The sequence below is a fragment of the Scyliorhinus torazame genome, chromosome 8 (assembly GCF_047496885.1).
Source record: "Scyliorhinus torazame isolate Kashiwa2021f chromosome 8, sScyTor2.1, whole genome shotgun sequence".
Taxonomy (NCBI): Eukaryota; Metazoa; Chordata; class Chondrichthyes; order Carcharhiniformes; family Scyliorhinidae; genus Scyliorhinus; species Scyliorhinus torazame.
The window spans coordinates 259,273,634-259,293,686 of NC_092714.1; positions in this window are offsets into that span (position 1 = coordinate 259,273,634).

Below are 20,053 nucleotides of genomic sequence, written 5' to 3' on the forward strand. Positions count from 1 at the left end.
CCCCCCAACCCCTCAACCCCCCCCCCTAACACCCTCAACCCCCCACCCAACCCTCAACCCCCACCCTCCAACCCCCCCAACCCCCTCCAACCCACCCCCCCCCACCCCTCAACCCCACCCCCCAACCCCTCAACCCCCCCCCCCCCCCCCAACCCCCCCCCCCAACCCCTCAACCCCCCCCCCCCCCCAACCCTCAACCCCCCCCCCCCCCCCCCCCCCCAACCCTCAACCCCCCCCCCCCCCCCCAACCCTCAACCCCCCCCTCCAACCCTCAACCCCCCACCCCCCCCAACCCCACAATCCTCCCCACTGTCATGATATCCAGATCAGCATATCATGGTGCAATCACACACACACTGATGGACAGGCATTTGGACCAACCAGCACACATAACATCGCAGCCAATCACTAGTAAGAGCACACGCACTATAAAAGAAGGAACACGAGAGTTTCCCGCTCATGCTGGTAGGAGACAGCTCGGGACACAGAGCCTGCAGTGTGACACTCAGACATAGACCATGTGCTGAGTGCCTCACCAACATTAGTGATAGCGCTGGTCCATAGGTTAGCTGGTAGCGAACGTACTCAAGTCTATAGTTAGTTGCATTTGTTAGTTAACATAATAAAATCAAGTTGTACCATCTACAGCCGTGTTGGCTCATTTTGTGTATCAGGACACCCAACACAACTCCCACCACCACCACCCCTATCCTCCCCACCACCCACACCACCCCTATCCACCACCCCTATCCCCCCACCACCACCACCCCTATCCACCACACCTATCCCCCCCACCACCCCTATCCTCCCCCACCACCCACCCCCATCCCCCCCCCCACCACCACCACCCCCTATCTCCCCCACCACCCCTATCCTCCCCACCACCACCCCTAACCCCCCCCAACACCACCACCCCTATCTCCCCACCACCCCTATCCCCCCCCACCACCACCCCTATCCCCCCACCACCACCCCTATCCTCACCACCCCTATCCCCCCCACACCCCTATCCACCACCCCTATCCCCCCCACACCCCTATCCTCCCCACCACCACCCCTATCCTCCCCACCACCACCACCACCCCTATCCTTCCCACCACCACCACCCCTATCCCCCCCACCACCCCTATCCCCCCACCACCCCTATCCTCCCACCACCACCATCTCTATCCTCCCCACCACCACCACCCCCTATCCCCCCCCACCACCACCCCTCCTCTACCCCCACAACCACCCCCCTATCCCCCCCACCACCCCTCCCCTATTGCCCTACCCCGCCCCTACCCCCCACTCACCTCCCCAACCCCCCCTCACCTCCCAACCCCCTCATCACCACCACCTCAACCCCAACCCCTGTCCCACAACCACCCCTATCCCCCCCCCACCACCCCCTCCCCTACCCAACTCCCCCCCCATCCCACCCACCCCCCCTAGCCCCCAACCCCATATCTCCAACCCCCCCACCCCCCCCCCCCCATCCCAACCCAGAAGCTTGAGACTCCGAGTGCTGCCAACTGCGTTGTGGCTGATGTTGCCCTTGGGAGGGGGGTGGTGGGCCAGCTTCTTGTATCCCTGCAGTCCATGTGGTGTAGATACACCCCGCAGTGCGTTTCTGTAGCAACGTGCTACAACTGAAGGGCTTGCTAACAATGTCACAATCATTATTGCTGAAGCTAGCATTTTTACTCCATATTTTTATGAATTGAATTAAAATTCCCCCAGCCTGCCAAGGCTGAGTCTCTGGTTTACCCGTCCAGCAACAACAACCACAATGCTACCATATCCATTTGAAATGGAGACCAAAGAAGAACATGTTTCCTGTATAAAGAAATGCTCACAGTCATCGTCCCTCTTGCAACCTCTTCTCAAAGGTCTTTGCAACCGCTGATGTACTTTTTTGAGGTAATTGCTGTCTGTAATATAGGAAACACCACTTGTGCACACCAAGTTACCACAAAGGGTGACTGAATAAATGGACAGATTTTAGCTATTGTGATCACAGTATTGTGAGGTTTAATTTAACCATAGGTAGGTATAGGAACAATCTAAAATAAAAACTACAGGGCAACATGTGGCGCAGTGGTTAGCACTGGAACTGCGGGTGCTTAGGACCCGGGTTCGAATCCCGGGTCCATGTGGAGTTTGCACATTCTTCCCATGTCTGGGTGGGTCTCACCGCCACAACCCAAAGACGTGCAGGTTAGGTGGATTGGCCACACCAAATTGCCCCTTAGGATAAAAATTATTGGGTGCTATAAATTTTTTTTAAAAATAAATGAATAAAATAAAATGAAAAATACCACATTCTAGGAGAGCCAATTGCAGTGGGGGTGATAACAGACCTTTCCCCAGGTAAATTGGAGTCAAAGATTGGCAGGGAAATCTGTAACAGAAAGGGCAGCGCAATGGCACAGTGGTTAGCACGGCTGCCTCATGGCGCCAAGGACCCAAGTTCGATCCGAAACCCCAGGTCATTGTCCATGTGGAGTTTGCACATTCTCCCCGTGTCTGCGTGGGTCTCACCTCCACAACCCAAAGATGGGCAGGGTAGGTGGTTTGGCCAGGCTAAATTGCCCATTAATTGGGGGAAAAAGGATTGGGTAGTCAAAATGTATTTATTTTAAATCTGTAACAGAACATCAAACTTCCTTTAAAGGGAAGATAGTTCAAGTACATTCCCACAAGGCAGCAGGTAAAATAAGCAACACCTGGATGATGAGAGAGAGAGCAAATATGGAGGCTTGGATTTTCATGGAGTTGTGGAGATCCCATGCCTTGTCCAAATTGGTGCCTTCCCCCACTGATCCAGAGGTCCCACCCCCATATCTAACATCCTATTTTTGGCGTGGGGGTAGGAGGCAGGACGTGATTCGCACACGGGGGAAATATGAAGTCAGCAGGGCCCCCTTTGAACTTGACGCCAAGTTCAGACCCCTCATTTTCACTGTAGTGACGCCTGCTTCATTGCGCTGTGTGACATGATTTTTTGTGTACGACGATTTTTTGTGTAGACACGAATTTGAATAAAAGGTGATTAAGGTCTATGAAGCCGTCAAGTCGTTTAAAACTATTGCTCTTTAAATTTTGAGAAAATAACAGGCTGCTGTGTCATGGTTGAAAAACCCATGCTTGCAAATTCAAACACAGTTTGTTACCATAAAGATTATCATTATAGTATTGTACTGTTTGACTGCTCCACAACCTATCATTATCACAGTGGACAGCTATAAGTTCACTGTCTAATTGACAGCTCCAAGAAGTTATTAAGGGATTAAGGACAAAGCAGCCCATTTTAATGGTACCATTTCCACAAACATTAAATCCCTCCACCACCAATGAATAGTAGCAGCAGTGTATACGATCTACAACATGCACTGCAGCAACTCACCAAGGCTATTTAGGCAGCAACTTGCAAGCCCACGACCGCTACTATCTAGGAAGACAAGGGCAGCAGATACCTGGGAAGACCACCACCTGGACGTTTCCCCACCAAGTCACTCACCATCTTGACTTGGAAATATATTGCCGTTCCTTCACTATCGCTGGGTCAAAATCCTGGAATTCCCTCCCCTAACAGCACTGTGGGTGTACCGACACCACAGGAACTGCAGCCAAGCAGGCAGCTCACAACCACCTCTTTTTAAAAAAATTTAGAGTACCCAATTAATTTTTTCCAATTAAAGGGCAATTTAGTGTGACCAATCCACCTACCCTGCACATCTTTGGGTTTGGGGGCGAAACCCCATGCAAACACGGGGAGAATGTGCATACTCCACAACGGACAGTGACCCAGAGCCGGGATCTTGGCGCGTGAGGCATCAGTGCTAGCCACCGCACCACCATACTGCCCTACCACCACCTTCTCAAGAACGACTAGGGTTGAGTCTAGCCAGCAATATAATTTTAAAAAAATGTTTACAAGCTTTCGTTGATGTGGGGCTATGAATAAAAATATTTGTTTTATAAGGGATTAAGTTCTTGAACAGATTCAATGTATTTAATGGGCTTTTGTCAATGAGAGTATTTTATATAGCGATGTCTGTAAGAGATACTTAGAAATGTATTTTACTGAAGCTCAGGATGGCTCACAGAGTGGTGGTGGATGCTGATGAGTTGGCATGAAGGGCATAAGACCAAAGGATGGTGAATGGAGCATCATGGATTGGCATATGTTGACACTAAATTGGCATGGGGATGATTGGGGGGTCCATAGGTTGACATGGAGGGTATGAGGGTCTATGCGACTTGGCAGAGGGTAATAGGTTGGTATGTGGGGTATGAGGAGCCATGGGGGTTGGGTAGAATGGTATAAGCTGGCATTGGTGGGGCATGGGGAGTTGAGGGCGAATGGTGAAGGGATGCGAGGTCCGGGGGCCAACTATCTTTATTACAGCTGGGACAAAGTACCACAGGGGCCATTTATTCATTGCCTTGGCTCTTTGCCAGCCTGTGACCACCTCTGGACCCTTTCTAGGGGTGGTAGGCCCAATTTCAGCACAGACATCCCCGCCCCTCCCCCAGCACCACTGTCACCACCCACACTCCTGGAATGCAAATCTGGGACTGTTTCTCCCAAGGCAGGTCCAATTTCCCAATTCTGAACACCTGGCATAGAGTACGTTGAACCATCAAAAATCATCTATGACTGAGGTCAGGTTTCTAATGCAAGTGAGAACCAGGCTGAATGTACAAAGTTCAATGGGAAGTGAAAAAGGAAATGAGAGAGGTGACGTCCTCAGTTCCAAGACATGAAATAAATCATAAACTATTTAAATCAAACTTTATTCTTTTTTGCTTATGTGTTGTCACCAGTGGCTGTGTGCTGGAAGGACAGTACTTTCCTTCAGTTTCTGGATGTATTATAGGGCCAATCAACTAATTAGAAGAACTGAAACTAATGAAGGGATAAATGAAAGGGGGCCGCTCCTGCAAAGAACAAACAGAGCAGAGCCCAAAAAGAACCAAGGGGAACAGAAATTTAAAAACATCGAACCAAAATGTGGAAATTGTGGTCGATAAAGCAGTCCAACCCCTGCGGTGCCCACCGAGCACGGAAGGCCTTCAATTTCTGGATAATGGCGTCTCTTACCAAGGGGAGTAGGGGAGGTTGCGGGTCTTCACGAAGTGGTAGAACCGGGTGACCCACGGGTGGCAGAGGTCCTCGTGGAGGGCTTGGAGACGGTCCACTTGTGCGTTGGCACATGTGCCGCGGGATAGGGCATCGGACGGCTCGTTCAGCTTTCCGGGACGATACAAGATCTCATAATTATATGTGGAGAGTTCGATCCTCCACCGCAAGATCTTGTTGTTCTTAATCTTGCCCCGCTGCGCATTAACGAACATGAAGGCTACCGACCGTTAGTCAGTGAGGAGAGTGAATCTCCTACCGGCCAGATAATGCCTCCAATGCCGCACACCTTCTACTATGGCCTGGGCTTCCTTTTCCACTGAGGAGTGGCAGATCTCTGAAGCGTGGAGGGTAGGGGAGAAAAAGGCCACGGGTCTGCCCGCTTGGTTGAGAGTGGCTGCCAGAGCTACGTCGGATGCGTCACTCTTGACTTGGAAGGGGAGGGACTCGTCGATTGCGTGCATCGTGGCCTTTGCGATATCCACTTTGATGCGGCTGAAGGCCTGGCGGGCCTCTGTTGACAGGAAAAGACGGTGGACTGAATTAGCGGGCGGGTCTTGTAGTTGGGGACCCACTGGGCGTAATAAGAGAAGAAGCCCAGGCAGTGTTTCAGGGCTTTGGAACAGTGAGGGAGGGGGATCTCCATAAGGGGGCGCATGCGTTCAGGGTCGGGGCCTATCACTCCATTACGCACTACGTAGCCAAGGATGGCTAGACGTCGGTGCTAAACACGCATTTTTTCCCTATTGTAGGTGAGGTTCAGGGCGTTAGCGATCTGGAGAAATTGCGGAGGTTGGCGTCGTTGTCCTGCTGATCGTGGCCGCAGATGGTGACGTTATCGAGGTACGGGAACGTGCCCGCAAACCGTGCTGGTCAACCATTCGGTCCATCTCCCGTTGGAAGACCGAGACTCCGTTAATGACGCCGAATGGAACCCTTAAAAAGTGGTAGAGCTGCCCGTCTGCTTCGAAGGCAGTGTACTGGCGTCGCTCGGGCAGGTGGGGAGCTGATGATATGCGGACTCAAGGTCCATGGTGGAAAAGACCTTGTACTGTGCAATCCGATTGACCATGTCGGATATGCGGGGGAGAGGGTATGCATTTAGCTGCGTGTACCTATTGATGGTCTGACTAGAGTCTACGACCATCCTCTGCTTCTCCCCGGTCTTCACAACTACCACCTGAGCTCTCCAGGGACTATTGCTGGCCTGAATTATGCCTTCCTTCAGCAGCCGCTGGACTTCTGACCGGATAAATGTTTGGTCCTGGGCGCTGTACCGTCTGCTCCTAGTGGCGACGGGTTGCAATCCGGGGTGAGGTTCGCAAACAAGGAAGGCGGGGTCGACCTTGAGGGCCGCGAGGCCGCAGATAGTGAGTGGGGGTATAGGGCCGCCGAACTGGAACGTTAAACTCTGGAGGTTGCACTGAAAATCTAGCCCCAGGAGTGTGGGAGCGCAGAGGTGGGGGAGGACATAAAGTCGGTAATTCTTAAACTCCCTACCCTACACCGTGAGGTTCTCGATGCAGAACCCTTTGATTTCTACGGAATGGGATCCCGCTGCCAGAAAAATCTTTTGGGTACTCAGGTGGATGAAAGAAAACAGCGTCTTAACGTATCCGGATGGATAAAACTTTCCGTGCTCCAGAGTCGATCAGGCATGGCGTTTCGTACCCGTTAACCAGCACCGTCGTCGTTGCCGTTTGGAGCATCCGGGGCTGCGACTGGTCCAGGGTCACCGAAGCCAGTCGCGGTTGCTGCATCGGGGCGTTCTCTTCAGGCCCCGTGGGGCCGTCCATGCTGGGGTCCTTGGCTGTCAGCCAAGATGGCGGCGTCCACGGATCGCACGCGGTCGGGGCGGACAAAATGGCGGCGCCCATGAATCGCACGCGGCCGGCGGGGCACAAGATGGCGGCGCCATCCCCCTCGCATGGAGTCCAGGACCCAAAATGGCGGCGCCCTTTGGCCGCACATGGATCGTTGGGGGGGTTGAGTCTGTGATCCCAGTTCTCCCCCGGAGATTGCGGCGACCCCCCGGGACTGGCACACCGCTGAATAATTGCCCCTTCTTGCCGCAACTTTTACAAATGGCCGAGCGGGCCGGGCAGCGCTGCCGGGGATGTTTCGATTGCCCTCAAAAGTAGCAGCGGGCTCCCCGGGTGGTCTGGTGCTCTGGCCGCGCAGGCTTGCGGGGGGATGGGGGGGTGCCGGGGAGTCGGTCGCGGCGGGGTTCCACGGAGCCCAAGGGGCTGCCGCGCGGTCGGGGGCGTAAGCGCGGGCATTCTGCGATGCCACATCGAGGGAGGCCGCAAAGGCCCGTGCCTCCGTGAGCCCCGGCGAGTCTCTTTCCACTGGCGAATTTGGGATAAGGTCATACCTGCTATGAAAGCATCCCGGATGAGGAGTTCTGTATGTTCGTTAAGCCGTCACCGGTGGGCAGTTGCTAGCTCCTTCCCAATATTAGCAGCGCGCTGTAGAAATTCGTCCAGCGATTCTCTGGGATTTGCCGTCTCACCGCGAGTTGGTGGCGTGCGTAGACCTGTTTACGGGCCGAATGTAGATCCCTCTCAGCATGGTGAGTGCCGTCAGGAAATCCTCCGCTCTTCGATGAGCGTGTAGATCTCCGGACTCACCCTGGAATGCAGGACCTGCATTTTCTGGTCTTCTGTAGGTCTGCCGGGGCATACCTTTGGAGGTATCCCTCAAAGCATGCTAGTCAGTGTTTAAACGTGGCCGCTGAGTTTGCTGCATGAGGGCTGATTCGTAGACACCCCGGGGCGATCCGGAGCTCCATAGTCCTTTAAAGTGTGCGTAATAAATTGTAGCACAATCAATCACTCACGAGGCGAGAAGAGATGAAGTCAATCGATGGCTTTATTATGCAGACTTGTTCCCCAGCAGCTCGGTTACAGAATGCGGCTGCTGGGAGAACCCGGGTTCTTATACTCCGCCTTATTGGGTGGAGCCAGCAGGCGGCAGATCCAATCAGGACCCAGTGTCTGTCCACCAATAGCCTCTCGGCATCACTGGGTACCGTACTACCCCTAATACATACCACACACCAAGATGGCCACAAGAAGTCCCATGGCAGACCTATGAGGAATCAGTGACAATGAGGATCGACTGTGCGGCCTGATCAGACTATATATTTTTTTAAAATGTATTTTATTCAAGGTTTTTGGCCAAACATAACAATACGTAGTGTTTCTTTTACACAACAATGAAGCAATATAAATAACCGTGGCCAGTTTTAAACAAATAAATAAGTAATATATAAACAAAAACAATAAAAACAAAACTAAATGGCAACTGCCTTGTCCAAAATAAATACTCTCCAAAAATACAATCCAACAATCCAATATACAATTACATATACCAAATACCTATACATATACAATAACATCCCTGAGAGTCCGTCCGATTCCTACCCCCAGCCCTTCCCACCCCCCCCCCCTCCCCCCTGGGTTGCTGCTGTTGTCTACTTCTTTTCCATTCCCTCCATCTTTCTGTGAGGTAGTCGACGAACGGTTGCCACCGCCTGGTGAACCCCTGAGCTGAACCTCTTAACACGAACTTAATCCGTTCTAACTTTATAAACCCTGCCATATCGTTTATCCAGGTCTCCACACCTGGGGGTTTGGCTTCCTTCCACATTAACAATATCCTGCGCCGGGCTACAAGGGACGCAAAGGCCAACACGTCAGCCTCTCTCGCCTCCTGCACTCCCGGCTCTTCTGCAACCCCAAATATAGCCAACCCCCAGCTTGGTTCGACCCGGACCCCCACCACCTTCGAAAGCACCCTTGCCACCCCCACCCAGAACCCCTGTAGTGCCGGGCATGACCAAAACATGTGGGTGTGCTTCGCTGGGCCTCTCGAGCATCTCGCACACCTATCCTCTACCCCGAAAAATTTACTAAGCCGTGCTCCAGTCATATGCGCCCTGTGTAGCACCTTAAATTGTATCAGGCTTAGCCTGGCACACGAGGACGATGAGTTTACCCTACGTAGGGCATCAGCCCACAGCCCCTCCTCAATCTCCTCCCCCAGTTCTTCTTCCCATTTCCCTTTCAACTCATCTACCATGATCTCCCCCTCGTCCCTCATCTCCCTGTATATGTCCGCCACCTTACCGTCCCCCACCCATGTCTCTGAGATCACTCTATCCTGCACTTCCTGCGTCGGGAGCTGCGGGAATTCCCTCACCTGTTGCCTCGCAAAAGCCCTCAATTGCATATACCGAAATGCATTCCCTTGGGGCAACCCATATTTCTCAGTCAGCGCTCCCAGACTCGCAAACGTCCCATCTACAAATAGATCTCTTAGTTGTACTACCCCAGCTCTTTGCCATGCTCCAAATCCCCCATCCATTCTCCCCGGAACGAACCTATGATTGTTTCTTATCGGGGACCGCACCGAAGCTCCCGTCCCTCCCCTATGCCGTCTCCACTGCCCCCAGATTTTCAATGTAGCCACCACCACCGGGCTTGTGGTGTATTTCTTTGGTGAGAACGGCAATGGCGCCGTCACCATTGCTTGCAGGCTAGTCCCCCTGCAGGACGCCCTCTCCAATCTCTTCCACGCCGCTCCCTCCCCTTCTCCCATCCACTTACACACCATTGAAACATTGGCGGCCCAATAGTACTCACTTGGGCTCAGTAGTGCCAGCCCCCCCTGTCCCTACTACACTGCAAAAATCCCCGCCTCACTCTCGGGGTCTTCTCAGCCCACACAAAACTCATAATGCTCTTCTCAATTCTTTTGAAAAAAGCCTTCGTGATCACCACCGGGAGGCACTGGAACACAAAAAGGAATCTCGGGAGGACCACCATTTTAACCGCCTGCACCCCACCTGCCAATGACAGGGACACCATGTCCCATCTCTTGAAATCCTCCTCCATCTGTTCCACCAACCGTGTTAAATTGAGCCTATGTAATGTACCCCAATTCGTGGCTATCTGGATCCCCAGGTACCAGAAGGCCCTTGTTACCTTCCTCAACGGTAAATCCTCTATCTCTCTACTCTGCTCCCCCGGATGCACCACAAATAACTCACTTTTCCCCATGTTCAGTTTATACCCTGAAAAATCCCCAAACTCCCCAAGTATCCGCATTATCTCTGGCATCCCCTCCGCCGGGTCCGCCACATATAGCAACAAATCATCCGCATACAGAGATACCCGGTGTTCTTCTCCCCCCCTAAGTACTTCCCTCCACTTCCTGGAACCCCTCAGTGCTATGGCCAGGGGTTCAATTGCCAATGCAAACAATAACGGGGACAGAGGACATCCCTGCCTCGTCCCTCTATGGAGCCGAAAATAGTCAGACCCCCGTCCATTCGTGACCACGCTCGCCAGCGGGGCCCTATACAGCAACTGTACCCACCTGATATACCCGTCCCCAAAGCCAAATCTCCTCAACACCTCCCACAAATAATCCCACTCCACTCAATCAAATGCTTTCTCGGCATCCATCGCCACCACTATCTCCGCTTCCCCCTCTGGTGGGGGCATCATCATTACCCCTAGCAGCCTCCGTATATTTGTATTTAGCTGTCTCCCCTTCACAAACCCAGTTTGGTCCTCATGGACCACCCCCGGGACACAATCCTCTATCCTCATTGCCATTACCTTGGCCAGAATCTTAGCATCCACATTCAGGAGGGAAATGGGCCTGTATGACCCGCATTGCAGCGGGTCTTTTTCTTTCTTTAGGAGGAGCGATATCGTTGCCTCTGACATAGTCGGGGGCAGCTGCCCCCTTTCCCTCGCCTCATTAAAGGTTCTCATCAGTAGCGGGGCCAGCAAGTCCAAATATTTCTTATAGAATTCAACTGGGAATCCGTCTGGTCCCGGGGCCTTCCCCGCCTGCATGCTCCCAATCCCTTTCACTACTTCCTCCGTCTCAATCTGTGCTCCCAGCCCCACTCTCTCCTGCTCCTCCACCTTAGGAAATTCCAGCTGATCCAGAAAGCACATCATTCTCTCCTTCCCGTCCGGGGTCTGCGCTTCATATAATCTTTCATAAAATGCCTTGAACACTCCATTCACTCTCTCCGCTCCCCGCTCCATCTCTCCCTCCTCATCTCTCACCCCCCCCCTATCTCCCTCGCTGCTCCCCTTTTCCTCAGTTGGTGGGCCAACAACCTACTCGCCTTCTCCCCATATTCGTACTGTACACCCTGTGCCTTCCTCCATTGTGCCTCTGCATTACCCGTAGTCAACAAGTCAAATTCTACATGTAGCCTTTGCCTTTCCCTGTACAGTCCCTCCTCCGGTGCCTCCGCGTATTGTCTGTCCACCCTCAGAAGTTCTTTCAACAACTGCTCCCTTTCCCTACCCTCCCGCTTTCCGTTATGTGCCCTAATAGATATCAGCTCCCCTCTAACCACTGCCTTCAGTGCCTCCCAGACCACTCCCACCTGTACCTCCCCATTATCATTAAGTTCCAAGTACCTTTCAATACACCCCCTCACCCTTAAACACACCCCCTCATCTGCCAATAATCCCATGTCCATTCTCCAGGGTGGAAGCTGTTGTTTTTCTTCCCCTATCTCCAGGTCCACCCAGTGTGGAGCATGATCCGAGATGGCTATAGCCGTGTACTCCGTCCCCGTCACCTTTGGGATCAGTGCCCTTCCCAAAACAAAAAAATCTATTTGTGAAAATACTTTGTGTACATCGGAGAAAAACGAAAACTCCTTACTCCTAGATCTACTAAATCTCCAGGGATCTACTCCTCCCATCTGCTCCATAAAATCCTTAAGCACCCTAGCTGCAGCCGGCCTCCTTCCGGTCCTGGACCTCGATCTGTCCAGCCCTGGGTCCAGCACCGTATTAAAGTCTCCACCCATTACCAACTTCCCCACTTCTAGGTCCGGGATTCGTCCTAACATACGCTTCATAAAATTGGCATCATCCCAGTTCGGGGCATACACGTTCACTAATACCACCGCCTCCCCTTGCAATTTGCCACTCACCATCACGTATCTGCCCCCACTATCCGCCACTATAGTCTTTGCCTCAAACACTACCCGCTTACCCACTAGTATGGCCACCCCCCTGTTTTTTGCATCTAGCCCCGAATGAAACACCTGCCCCACCCATCCTTTGCGAAGTCTAACCTGGTCTGTCAGCTTCAGATGCGTTTCCTGAAGCATAACCACATCTGCCTTAAGTTTCTTTAGGTGTGCGAGTACCCGTGCCCTCTTAATCGGCCCGTTCAGCACTCTCACATTCCACGTGATCAATCGGGTTGGGGGGGCTCTTTACACCCCCCCCCCCTTGATGACTAGCCATTTCCTTTTTCAATCCAGCTCCTCACCCGGTTCCCACGTAGCTGTGTCCCCCCCAGGCGGCGCCCCCCTGCCCCGACCCCCCCATCCCATACCAGCTCCCCCTTCTCCCCAGCAGCAGCAACCCAGTTAACCCCCCCCTCCCGCTAGATCCCAAGCTAGCGTAATTGCACCCCCCATGTTGCTCCCAGAAGTCAGCAAACTCTGGCCGACCTCGGCTTCCCCCCGTGACCTCGGCTCACACTGTGCGAGGCCCCCTCCTTCCTGCTTCCCTGTTCCCGCCATGATTACCATAGCGCGGGAACATGGGGGAGAGAGAGAAGTTACAGGGTCGCAGGTTTAACAACTTGGGAAGTCCTCTCTTCCCCCTTTTCCCCCCTTCATCCCACAAATTCACCCCCCCACTTTTGTCCCAAACGTTCTTTTTCTGGCTCGCTCACTCCAGCTTCTCCTCGACAATAAATGTCCACGCCTCATCTGCCGTTTCGAAGTAGTGGTGTTTCCCTAGATGTGTGACCCACAGTCTTGCCGGTTGCAGCATTCTGAATTTGACCTTCCTTTTATGCAACACCGCCTTGGCCCGATTAAAGCTTGCCCTCCTTCTCGCCACCTCCGCACTCTAATCTTGATATACGCGGATCACCGCATTCTCCCACCTACTTCTCCGAGTTTTCTTTGCCCATCTGAGGACCATCTCTCTGTCCTTATATCGGAGAAATCTCACCACTATTGCTCGAGGAATTTCTCCAGCCCTCGGTCTTCGCGCCATAACCCGATAGGCTCCCTCCACCTCCAACGGACCCGTCGGGGCCTCCGATCCCATTAACGAGTGCAGCATCGTGCTCACATATGCCCCGGCGTCCGCCCCTTTTGCACCTTCGGGAAGACCAAGAATCCTTAGGTTCTTCCTCCTCGCATTATTCTCCAACACCTCCAGCCTTTCCACACATCTTTTGTGTTGTGCCTCGTGGATCTCCGTTTTCACCACCAGGCCCTGTATGTCGTCCTCATTCTCAGCAGCCTTTGCCTTCATGACCCGAAGCTCCTGTTCCTGGGTCTTTTGCTCCTCCTTTAGCCCCTCAATCGCTTGTAATATCGGGGCCAACAGCTCCTTCTTCATCTCCTTTTTGAGTTCATCTACGCAACGCCGCAGGAACTCTTGTTGGTCAGGGCCCCATATTAAACAGCCTCCTTCCGACACCATCTTGCTTTGTGCCTGCCTTCCTGGCCGCTGCTCTAGAGGATCCACCGCAATCCGGCTACTTTCCTCTCTTTTTTCCATCCGTGTCCAGGGGGGATTTCCTTCTGGATTACCGCACAGTGTTATTTGCCGTTAAAATTGCCGATGGGGCTCCTATTAAGAGCCCAAAAGTCCGTTCCACCGGGAGCTGCCGAAACGTGCGACTCAGCTGGTCATCGCCGCACCCGGAAGTCCTGATCAGGCTATATAAGCAGAGTACTGAGTTCTGCTAATGAGAAGCTCACTGGGTGAATGAGTAGGCCTTGGGCTCCTTTTTCTGTTTTGGCGAGTGCCTGGTGAGCTGTAAATAAACATTCACCTTTTGTATTGTATCTGGAGAACTGTGAGTGATTGAACTGAGAGAACTCCACTCCACCTATCGCAATCCCCAGCCCCTGGCACAATCACATTTGGTGGCAATGTGGGGTTGGGTTGTGGGTAATCACGAGAAGCCCCAATGCAACAACGAGCGGAGACTATCCATTTGTTGCTGGAAGAACAAGGTGGGGAGGTTATGAGAGGTGTCCATGAGTTTCATATGGTTGAAAATGAAGAGTTTCGGAAACCACAAGTTCGCACACAGGAGCTTAAGAAGAAGCTGGAGGCTGTGGAGACCTTGTACAGCAGGCAGCTGGAGGACAGGCCAGAGGGGCTTCAGAACTTAAATCAGAGTTCTGGATGACGAGAAAGAGGCAGAGAGTGCAAAGGAAAGCATTAATAATCTGAGTTTAGAAAACGACCGGGTTCTTGATCAGATTAAACAATATGTGAGGAATTGTATGAAATAGCTGAGCTCACAGTGAGCCCAGTGATGCACGATCAATTACACAAAGACCAGAGTTGGATGCAATCGAGGCTTTATTACACTGAGATGTGTGGCCTCCTACAGCACCTGGCAAAATGGCTGCTGTACGAGGAGCACACATATTTATACTCTGCCTACTGGGCGGAGCCAGCAGGCAGGGAACTACCCCCGTACCTGTAGTGCAAGGCCTTACCACAAAGCACCTAATATATACATCAGTGGTTACTACCACATTCACCCCCTGTTAAAATTGAGTCCGGCGGGGGTGGTGGAGAACTATGTACAAGTAGATGTTTTAAAGTACAGAAAAAAAATTTGAGTCCAGCGGGGGTGGAGGAGAGTTGTACAGAAGGATGATGTTTTTTTTTTAAAAGAGTCCCGATCAAGTTACAGGTTCAGTCGGTCCGGAGCCTTGATCTGCCGTTGGGAGCGCCGCAGTGATGGTGGCGATTCCGGTGTCGGTCTGGTCTTCGGTGACTTGGGAGCGTGCCGAAATCCTCTTCATCCTCGGGCGTGGGCATGGGGAGGACGGATTGTCCTGGGGCGGGGGTTGCAGCTGGGTGCGCCGGGGGAGGGAGGGTGGCGCCGGGCCGGAGGGGGGGTGTGTGTGTGGAACCAGCTGGTGCCAGGTCCCTGAGGGAGACAGTATCTTGGTGGCCGTCGGGGTACGCCGAGTCGGTCCACCTGTGCGCTGGCACATGTACCTCGGGATAGGGCATCTGGGGGCTCGTTGAGCTTACCGGCGTGAGACAAAATCTCGTAGTTGTAGGTGGAGAGCTCAATCCTCAACCTCAAGATTTTATTGTTCTTGATCTTGCCCCGCTGTATGTTATTGAACATGAAGGCTACCGACCGTTGGTCAGTGAGGAGAGTGAATCTCCTGCCAGCCAGGTAATGCCTCCAATGCTGCACAGCTTCAACGATGGCTTGGGCCTCTTTTTCGACAGACGAATGCCAAATTTCAGAGGCATGAAGGGTTCGTGAAAAGAATGCCTGCCTGGTTGAGGGTGGCGGCTAGAGTGACGTCTGATGCGTCGCTCTCAATTTGAAATGGTTAAGTCTCGTCAACTGCGTGCATCGCGGCCTTGGTGATGTCAGGCTTAATACGGTTGAAGGCCTGGTGAGCCTCGGCCGTTAGGGGAAAAAGAGTGGATTGAATGAGTGGGCGGGCCTTATCCGCATAATTTGGGACCCACTGGGCGTAGTAAGAAAAGAACCCCAGGCAACGTTGAGGGCCTTGGGGCAGTGCGGGAGGGGTAGTTCCATGAGGGGGCGCATGCGGTCGGGGTCAGGCCCCAGAACTCCGTTCTGGACCACATAGCCGAGGATGGCTCAGCGGTTCGTGCTGAACACACAATTCTCCTTGTTATAAGTTAGGTTGAGGAGAGTGGCGGTGTGGAGAAATTTGGCAAGGTTGGCGTCATGGTCCTGCTGATCGTGGCCGCAGATGGTGACATTGTCCAGGTACGGGAAAGTGGCCCGCAGCCCGTACCGGTCAACCATTCGGTCCATTTCCCATTGGAAAACCGAGACCCCGTTGGTGACGCCAAAGGGAACCCTAAGGAAGTGGTAAAGGCGGCCATCTGCCTCAAAGGCAGTGTATGGGCGGTCCGCCTTACGGATGGGGAGCTGGTGGTAGGCGGATTTTAGGTCGACAGTTGAGAAGACCCAGTACTGTGCAATCTGATTGACCATATCAGATATGCGTGGGAGGGGGTACGCGTCGAGTTGCGTGTACCGATTGATGGTCTGACTGTAGTCCACGACCATTCTGTGTTTCTCCCCAGTTTTGACCACTACCACTTGGGCTCTCCAGGGGCTGTTGCTGGCCTCGATGATGCCTTCCCGAAGCAGTCGCTGGACTTTGGACCTGATGAAGGTCCTGACCTGGGCGCTGTACCATCTGCTCCTAGTGGCGACGGGTTTGCAATCTGGGGTTAAGTTTGCAAAGAGGGAAGGTGGGTCGACCTTTAGGGTCACGAGGCCGCACACAGTAAGGGGTGGTAAGGGCCCGCCAAATTTCAATGTTAGGCTCTTGAGGTTGCACTGGAAGTCCAGGCCGAGTAGCAAGGCAGTGCACAGGTTGGGGAGGACGTAGAGGCGGAAGCCGCTGAACTCCACGCCCTGGACAGTGAGAGTGGCTATGCAGTACCCCCGGATCGCCACGGAGTGGGACCCGGAGGCCAGGGAAATTCTCTGGTTGGCGGGGTGTACCGCGAGGGAGCAGCGCCTTACCGTATCGAGGTGAATGGAGCTCTGGTTGCTCCTGGAGTCCAGCAGGCACGAGATCTCATGCCCATCGATTTTCACGTTGGTAGAGGCCGTTGCTAAGTTGCGTGGGCGGGACTGGTCAATCGTGACCGAGGCGAGACGCGGCTGGTCGTCGAAGGTGGCAGACGATGGGGTGCCCGGGGGCATGGATCCTGGTACGATAGCAGCGCCCACGGGCCGTACGTGTCGTGGGGGAAACAAGATGGCGGCGTTTGGTGATCCTGGGGAGGACAAGATGGCGGCGCCCAGGGGCCGCACGTGGTGGGGGTCGAACAAGAGGGCGGCGCACACGGTCCGGGGAGGGGAAGATGGTGGCGCCCACTGACCATACATGGGGGGGGGGGGGGTCGGAACAATAGCAGCGACTGCGCGGGCCTGGCACACCGCAGCAAAGTGTCCTTTCTTGCCGCAGGTCTTGCAAAGGACGCTCCGGGCCGGGCAGCGTTGTCGGGGGTGTTTTGGCTGCACACAGAAGTAACATTTAGGGCCCCCGGGGTTAGTTGGCTGCCGCACGGCACGGGCGTGGGGTTGGCTGAGTGGGGCGGCGCACACGGTCCGGGGAGGGGAAGATGGTGGCGCCCACTGACCATACATGGGGGGGGGGGGGGGGGGGGGGGGGGTCGGAACAATAGCAGCGACTGCGCGGGCCTGGCACACCGCAGCAAAGTGTCCTTTCTTGCCGCAGGTCTTGCAAAGGACGCTCCGGGCCGGGCAGCGTTGTCGGGGGTGTTTTGGCTGCACACAGAAGTAACATTTAGGGCCCCCGGGGTTAGTTGGCTGCCGCACGGCACGGGCGTGGGGTTGGCTGAGTGGGGTCCCCGATGGGGCGGCCGTCTGCGGAGTCCACGATGCGTAGGAGGGGTGGGCCGCACGGCCGGGGGTGTAGGCCTGGATGTTGCGCAAAGCGACCGTCAGCGAGAGCGGTAGCTTTCTGGATGCCACGAGATCTCCGTGGCCCCTTCTAAGAGGCGCTGGCGGATGTAATCCGACCCTATCCCGTAACAAAAGCGTTTCTCATGAGCAGGTTCTAGTGTTCCGTGGCCGTGACGGCCTGACAGTCACAGACTCTGACTAGGGGAATTAGAGCACGCCAGAAATCTTCCACTGACTCAGCAGGAAGTTGGCTAAGAGTGAAGAAGATGTGTCTGGCGTAGAGCATGTTAGTCTGCTGAGCGTAGTTTTCCTTCCGTAGCGCCATGGCCTCTGCGTAGGTCGGCGCGTCCTGGATAAGTGGAAAGACGTTGGAGCTCAGCCACGTGTAGAGGATCTGAATCTTCTGAGCTTCCGGAATTGGGTCTGGTGCAGACCTGATATAAGCTTCAAAACAGGCTAGCCAATGTTCAAAGTCCTTTTTGGCGTCGCTTGATTGCGGATGCAGCTGCAGGCGATCCGGCTTGATGCGGAGGTCCATCTTCTGAAAACTTTCGTGTAATAAATTGATGCACGATCAATTACACAAAGTCGAGAGTTGGATGCAATCGAGGCTTTACTACACGAAGGTGCGTGGCCTCCTACAGCAGCTGGCGAAATGGCTGCTGTACGAGGAGCACACATATTTAAACTCCGCCTACTGGGCGGAGCCAGCAAGCAGGGAACTACCCCCGTACCTGTAGTACAGGGCCTTACCGCAAAGCACCTAATATATACATCAGTGGTGACTACCACACCCAGCTGAGAAAATGGTCACGTTGAACAAAGAAATATTCACTGGGGAACAAAGTAAAGGAACAACTGAAAGGAGTCAATGACAAGTAAGACTTCCTGGAAAATTCACTCGTGGAAAAGGAACAAAGGTTGGCAGAAGCTTCAGAAAAACAGCCAGAGACGGATAAATTAAAGGTTCTGGGAATAATCGACCGAGAACTGAGAGAAAACCTGTTGCATACGGAGGAGTATCTCGGAAAAGGTATGGAGAAATACGATCAAGGACCTCACTTTCATCATAGAATTTACAGTGCAGAAGGAGGCCATTCAGCCCATCGAGTCTGCACCGGCTCTTGGAAAGAGCACCCTACCCAAGGTCAACACCTCCACCCTATCCCCATAACCCAGTAACCCCACCCAACACTAAGGGCAATTTTGGACACTAAGGGACAATTTATCATGGCCAATTCACCTAACCCGCACATCTTTGGACTGTGGGAGGATACCGGAGCACCCGGAGGAAACCCACGCACACACGGGGAGGATGTGCAGACTCCGCACAGACAGTGACCCAAGTCCGGAATCGAACCTGGGACCCTGGAGCTGTGAAGCAATTGTGCTATCCACAATGCCACCGTGCTGCCCTTAAGAACAAATGAATCTACACTATATCATTCTAGATGAGCACTTGCCATCCCGAGGGAGGCTAGGCTATGGGCCAAGTGCTGGAAAGTGGGATTTGAATAATTAGGTGGTTGTTTTTGACCGGCGCAGAAGCGAGGGGCTGAAGGGCCTTTTCTGTGCTGTAGGCAACCATGACTTAAGCAGACAAATGATGAGCTAGAACGGCTTAATTCGAACCACTTGGAAATGCGAGCATGACTGATTGATTTGTAAAATTGTGAGAGAGATTGACACACTTAAGGAGACCATTGTGGAGGAGGAGTTGTAGTAGGTACAATAATAATATCAATTAATAATCTTTATTGTCACAAGTAGGCTTACATTAACACTGCAATTAAGTTACTGTGAAAATCCCCTAGTCGCCACATTCCATCGCCTGTTTGGGTACACCGAGGGAGAATTCAGAATGTCCAATTCATCTAACAGCACGTCTTTCGGGACTTGTGGGAGGAAACCGGAGCACCCGGAAGAAACCCACGCAGACACGGGGAGAACGTGCAGACTCCGCACGGACAACGACCCAAGCTGGGAATCGAACCTGGCCCTGTGAAGCAACAGTGCTAACTACTGCGCTACCGTGCTGCCCATGTGATTGTGGGGTCTGTCTCTTTAAGACAGCACAGCAGAAGAGGATCACCTGACTTGAGGGAGCAATGGGGACTGGGAGCGGGGGATCACCCCAGTGTATGGAGTCCTCTCGTGGCAGGGTACATGTAGTGAGCACAGAAGGAGTGGAGCAGCCTGGGGTTGCTCCAGGGTAGCCGGCACCTACAAGGCTCGGTGTCATCTTTCCTTGTTAATAAATACCCTTTGTGTTCGTTTTAAAAAAAATTTAGAGTACCCAATTAATTTTTTCCAATTGACTTCCGGTTGCAGCTATGCCGAGGTAGGTCGCATGTTCAGCAGCTCCCGCCGTGAACGGACCTTTGGGCTCTCTAGAGGAGCCCCAAAGGCAATTGTTCGACGGCTTCCAATGTGGGGAGGTGACAG